Here is a 7,334-nt window from a genome sequence, read left to right as displayed (position 1 = left end):
ATATATATATATATATATATACATATACACGTACTGTCCTACTTTAGTGGGGGGGGGGGGGAGGGTTCGACAAATTGCTCAAATCCGATTTAGTGATATTTTCCTGGAAAAAAAATATGGCTTGGAAATCAATCCTGTGAGATATGTCATTGGAATCGCCAGCGCAATATTATTTTGTTCATTTATAAGAAATAAATCGCATTTGTCACTTGCTGCCTTTTGCCAGGGTGGGGCGGTACAGGTTTGACAGATCTGCGAGAGCATTATACAGTGCAATTAATATTTCTTCACCGGGGACATGGTGATGTGCACTTTACAATTTCATGTTCAATTTTCCTAAAGAGTACACCTTAAGTGGGGCGGCGGAATTGTGTGTGTGTGTGTGTGTGTGTGTGTGTGTGTGTGTGTGTGTGTGTGTGTTTTAAGTGTGGGGGTGGGGTAGGGCTCCGGGGCAGCGTTTTTGGCAAGGGTCAATGGTCGATTTTTTAATTATGCTTTTTCCGTTTTCAGTATGCACCAGACCAGATTAATAAATAGGACCATCCAATGCTCTCTATAGAACATCATCATGTTTACCATTAATCATGATGTCAAACATCAATATTCTGATAATTTGAGGTCATTAAACTGTCGAGGTCATCAGAGGTCAAAGGTAGAAACCTGCCTGTGCTCTTTGGAATATATGAAGACAATGTCATTATTGTGTAAGTTCCCTAAAACTCCTTACTACTTTCTCCAAGCCGGCGACCAATTATTGTACAGAGGCGGATAGATATTGGATTGGTCTGTCACCTTCTCTCTGTACTGGTCGGGGGTTAAATACTCACATAGACACCAATCATCACCAAAATTCCAAAAGTAGAAGAAACTAAATATTGTTCCACAACACCAAATGCAAAATGCGTTAGAATGATAAAATTTACATGGATAACACCAATGCTACTAACGGCATATTTATTCCAACGACCTGCCTTCCTGTAGGTCTGAAACAAAAAACTTCTTCACAAACAAGTTTCTTTCCTCACAACTTAGTTTAGCATTCCACTCATCACTTAGGAACGTCTTTACGGCTTTTGAGACCATTTCATATACCGTCTTATTCTATGGGAAATGGAGGGATTTAGTTAGTAGGGAGAAATGATGCTAGTGGGTGTGGTCACTTATCTGGACATCGGTACGGTCGACGAATGAGGTCCTCGTCTGTATGTCATTGTCGATCTCGTCAGTGCGGCTGGGCCGTCCGTTGAGTGGTATGCTGTCGCGCTCTCATTAGGCTCTTCGTCACCATCACTGTCCACTTTGTATCAGTCTAACAGGGCGCTTCAACATCTCCGATGACACCAGTTGACTCTTTGGAGTTTGTAATTGCACTCCAAATTGGCGTAAACCAAAGTTTTGTCTTATCGTGACGCACAGTTTCTCCTCATGTGCTGCTGCTCGCCGATTCAGTTACGACAGTCAGATCCTCATCACATTCACAGCGTCGATAAAGATTAGTTGATTGACTTGGAGGGGGCATGATGTACCAAGGAAGGGGAACTCCTGTCTTTATCTCTGTGGTCTCCAACTATTCTCAAAGTTCCTCAAAGTTCCAAAATGCTCTGCAGCCTTTGCTTCACTATATAGTGTGAAGCCGCTCCCATTGTGCTTGCCACTCTAACTGATTTCTCGGCTCAGACATGTTTTTTATAACTAATTTACTAACAAACTTCCTTTCTCTAAAGAATTTCATTGGCTCAATCTTATATTGGGGTGTGGTGTTCACTAGAAATTAATTCCTTATTGGTCAAAATGTTCAATTTGCTCCTCCTATTCGTTTCTGTGAGAATTCAATTTTCTAATGATTCATCTCAATTTCTGATTAATTCGCCCACTGTCTTTTAGTTTCTTCATTCACTTCTTCTCTGTAACCACTGGTAAAGACTTTATTGTTTCTTGTATATTAAAATGACAAACCAAATGGATATTAGTGTCCTTATGACAACCAACATCATCGTTGTTCTGGGTCGTTGTCCCTGAATTTGTCTTTGGAGTTCCTGTTTGACCCACTCCACTAAACAATAAATGCTAGAATAGAGGCATACATTCTGGCAGGAGGGCCACCTTCCAGCTCAGAGGGTCATTTATGTTTGGGGATCAGAGGGCAAAAACACGTCATCACGTTATTCCCCGTAATTTGGCGCGGGGCTTTGGGGATGGAGAGTGCTGACCACTAGCGGGGAAAGTAGCCAATGTCAAACTCATGAATTCCTTTCACCATAGAATTTTCTTGGAAGAGGGGGGTTTGAAAAAAAAAGGGAACAGCTGGAAGGAAGATACTAGTAAACGGTTTTAAAAACTCCAAGAAGAGGAAAATACTTAGCATATTGGTGTCACAGGGTGTCTAGGAAAACGACTGCAGTGATCTGTTTTCTTTTACTCTCTATCCTATTCTATTCTATTCTATTTATTTTATCCTTTATTATAAACATGTGCTAGTAGCCATCTGGGCTACAATTGTGTTTGTTTTGTACATCCTCTAAAGATCACCAGAGGTCAAAGGTAGAGCCCTGTCTGTGCTCTTTGGAATATGAAGACAATTTCTTGTAAAACAGATATGCTTGTTTTGTACATCTTAACCATGTTTATCATTAACTAATGCCACCACAGATCAATATTATGATATTTTGAGGTCATTGACCTCTAAAGGTCTCCAGAGGTCAGAGGTAGAAACCTGTCTTTGCTCTTTGGAATATGAAGACAGTTTCATTGTAAAACAGATAGCTTGTTTTGCACATCTTAATCATGTTTATCATTAACTAATGCCACCACAGATCACTATTATGGTATTTTGAGGTCATTGACCTCTAAAGGTCATCAGAGGTCAAAGGTAGAAACCTGTCAATGCCCTGTGGAATCAGAAGAATTGTAGTACAAATGCATATTTAGTGCAGCGTAACCAACGTCTAGGCCTATCTTTCACAAATGCCTTCAAACATCAATATTATGATATTTGAAGTTCATTGACCTCTGGAGGTCATCAGAGGTCAAAGCAGACTTATCTCCCGATCTTAAAATGAATCTCATGGTATGTACTAACACTGGTGAAAGTTTCATGCTTTAGTCAAATTTTGCACAATTCTCATGATTTTGAGGGCTTAACCGCTCTACTATGTATATCATCTCGTGCATCCTGTACTCTATGTGCAATGCACTCATCATAGAGACAAGGTTGCCTTCACCCAAACTGTTTAGATTTTGCCACTGGAAGACTCTGATCACTGATCGCATACAGTGGCTGTGCACCTATAAGAACGCTGGGCTGACCTCAGGATGTCTATCCAGTTAAGTCGTGGAGGAGATCCTGTGTGCCGATCGCGTGCTTCACTGAAGACGCAGATGCTGCCCTGTCTTGAAAGAGATCAAGGGTATAGATCTAGACCAATTTCAGCAGGTTACACTGAATCATCACTTGCTGGCAGAGAGTCTTAACCGGATCATGCAGGGGATATTACCCGCTGTCAGCGTACCCTGATTCACACATTGGATGCAAACCGGATGGCGGCATATTGGAAACAAGCAATATTTGGGCATGGGGACACAACTCTTGGCCAGGCCCAAGTGTTAAGGAGTATCGAGCATAAAGAAGACAATTAGAGTAAATAGTAGTTCCACTCCTATTTTGAATTGAGGGTACCTAAAGAGGTCATTAAAAAAATGCCCAAAATTGCCTGACGTAATGACCCAAACTTAATTGGATGACAATAGCAAGTTGCAAGACACAGGGTTGCTTCATGTGGAATGCATGTTATGCCTCACAGTATGTCACTTTCCAAATGGTCCATGACGTCACTTATATGCTCCAGGACCATGAGTTATTCATCGGAACCATACAGCCCACGAGCTTGACACTGACCTACACAGACCCGCCAGCTCGAAACTAGGTAGCATTGCCCATGAGCTTGACACTTATAGCAGGGCTCCACACTAACTTTTATTTTTGGTGGCCCAAAGGCAAACATCCGACATTTTTTGGTGGCGCGATCAGGCCACCAAAGTCTTCATTTCTGAAATTTTGGTGGCCCGATGTGCGTTTTTGGTGGCCCCGGGCCACCGGGCCACCGTTAGTGTCGAGCCCTGCTTATAGTATAGGCAAACCAGGCCCATAAGGGTCCGACACATGGGGGGAGGGGGAGGTCCACAAGACCTACACTGAATAGATTAAGCTTTCTGATGTAATACATAAATATATTAATCTCGTGGGCCTTGTTTTCGTCGAGTGTCGAGTTCGCGGACCGCACAGCTTGTGGGCCTACTATATTTAATGTCGAGCTCATTGACCTTGTTCATCTAGTGTTTAGGTCACGGGATGTATGACTCGTGGGCTGCGTAACTCATGTGCTGTACGACTCGGGTTGTTTGGCTTGTGACGTACACCTGATGAGGTGGGCCTGTTGTTTTCTAGTTAGCATCTGTCACCCTTTCATCCAGTTCAAGGGACTTAGTTTGCCATAATGCCTGTTCACAAACTATTAAGCATCAACCCAAAATATGGTACTCCTCTCCCCACCTTCCATGTTTAAGCGTACAAATTTTGTCCAGTGCAAATTGGATAATGTAAATATGTTGCACATAATTTCATGCAAGCTAATCTGCATAACTAACCCAAACATAAATATTATATTTGAGGTCACTGCCATCACTGATGAAGGCACGTAAGCTTCATTTCTGAAGTAATTGACCGCTCACATTCCTGAGACCTGTTACTATGAACCAATGCTTTGTGGAATATGCATACATATACTTTGATTATAACGTCAAGGCGTGATTTGTACATGATTAAACATTCAGGATTAAACCAATGAAGCCAAACATCAATATTTGCAATCCTACACAAATTTTGATATTCTAAAAGTCTGACCTCACATTGTCCTTGGAGGTCAAAGTTGGATATACATAGGGTACCGTAATGGCCAATGTTCTGTGGGATGAGAAGACACTTCTTGTAGCATAAATGCTAATAGCATAATGCATAATTGCACACCAGGTATACAGTTAACCATTGAATATACATCAAATATCAATACCGTTTGTATTTTGATATTTTGAGGTCATTGACCTGTCACAATCCTCAGCGGTCAAAGGCAGAGACGTGTAAATAATTTCCCTTGATCTGAGGAATAAGAAACGATTCAGTTGTAACACAAATGAATGTTTAGGACATCGTTATCATGTTTATCGTCAACCAATTGCACCAAATATCAAAATTCTGATAATATGAGGTCATTGACCTCTGGAGGTCATTATAGGTCAAAGCTAAAAACCTGTCAAGGATCTGCGGAACATTGAGGCAATTCCACTGTTTAAAAAAAAAAAAAGGTTTTAGTACATCATTGCCGTGTTTACCATTAATCAATGACAAAATATCAATATTCTGATATTTTGAGGTCATTGACCTCTGCAGGTCATCAGAGGTCAAAGGTAAACCTGTCAGGGTTCTATGGACCATGAAGACAATTCCACTGTAAGGAAAATGAGTCTTTAGTACATCATTACCATATTTAACATTAATTAATGACGCAAAATATCAATTTTTATCAAATTTTGAGGTCATTGACCTTTGGAGGTCATCAGAGGTCAATTCAGACTTACCTCCCGATCTTAAAATGGATCTTATAACATGTACTAACACTGGTGAAAGTTTCATGCTTTAGTCAAATTTTGCACAATTTTTCGGCTTATCTGCTCTACTATATATATATATATCATATATATATATATATATATATATTGGTTGGCATCCATTCGTCTCGAGAAACGATGGCGTAGCACTAGCTAGGCAAGAAGTTTGCACTGCCTTGAGTGGCTGTAAAGCCCCACTCTTGAGTGGCAATCCTTAGAGCACTTGCAGCAGATGAAGTCTGTTGGGGCCAATACTAAGACTGCCCGTGCCTTTCTCTTAGCTCTCCTGTCGGTCTGCTGTACGTGCCTTACAGCTTCAGCTCTCTGAACGCCCTCCCTGACGGTGCCTCTCCATAGCGGACGATCTTCAGCTACACCTTCCCATGTGTTGGTGTTGATGTCCATCGTCTTCATGTCACGTTTGCACACATCTTTGAAGCGAAGATGCGGCCTTCTCATGGGACGAGACCCCTCGCTTAGCTCTCCATACAGCATGTCCTTCGGGATGCGACCTGGTTCCATTCGACGCACATGACCCAACCACTTCAGGCGTCTCTGGCTGAGGAGTGAAAACATGCTGAGAATGCCGGCACGCTGGAGGACCTCTGCATTTGTCACCCTATCCTGCCATTTTATGTGCAGGAGTCGTCTGAGGCAACGGAGGTGAAAGGTGTTGAGCCTCTTCTCCTGGCCAGCATATTGAATTGCCCAGGACTCAGAGCCGTATAGCAGGGTGCTGAGGACGCAGGCTTGGTAAACGTGGAGCTTGGTGTTCTTGGTCAGCTGACTGTTGTTCCATACGCGCCTGTTCAGTTTGGCCATGACTGCAGTAGCTTTCCCTATCCTATTGCTTATCTCATTGTCAAGGGAGAGGGAACTGGAGATTGCTGAACCAAGGTAGGTGAAAGAGTCCACTTCTTCCAGGTGTGTGACATTAATGGAGATGTCTGGAGGAGAGTCAGTGCCTTGGGTCAAGATCTTAGTCTTTTTCAGGCTGATGGTTAGTCCAAATTCGTTACAGGCATGGGACAGACAATCAACAAGCCTCTGCAATCCCGCTTCTGTGTGCGATACCAGAGCAGCGTCGTCAGCGAACAGCATTTCTTGGATAAGAACCTCTCTAACTTTGGTTCTCGCATGCAGTCGGGCGATGTTGAATAGCTTCCCATCCGCTCTGGTACGGATGTAGATTCCCTCTGTGCAGTCAACAAAGGCGTACTGAAGGAGCATGGAGAAGAAGATTCCGAAAAGTGTCGGTGCGAGGACACAGCCTTGCTTCACACCGCTGTTCACAGGGAAGGCATCAGAAGTTCTCCCGTTGTAGCAGACTCTACTTCGCATGTTCTCGTGAAAGGAAATGATAATTTGGAGCAATCTCGGGGGGCATCCAATCTTCTGCAGGAGACTAAAGAGTCCACTTCGGCTGACCAGGTCAAAGGCTTTCGTCAGGTCTATGAAGGCAATGTACAGCGGCTTTTGCTGCTCACGGCACTTCTCCTGTAGCTGGCGTAGTGAGAAGATCATGTCTACTGTAGATCGGCCTGCCCTGAAGCCGCACTGTGACTCTGGATACACCCGGGAGGCAAGACTCTGCAGGCGTGTCAGAACTACACGTGCGAAGACTTTTCCCACAACACTTAGGAGAGAGATGCCTCTATAGTTGTTGCAGTCGC

This window comes from Diadema antillarum, unplaced genomic scaffold (assembly GCF_040938485.1).
Source record: "Diadema antillarum isolate AM-2024a unplaced genomic scaffold, OU_Dant_1.0 scf00000205, whole genome shotgun sequence".
NCBI lineage: Eukaryota > Metazoa > Echinodermata > Echinoidea > Diadematoida > Diadematidae > Diadema > Diadema antillarum.
Note: the sequence above shows the minus strand (reverse complement) of the source record.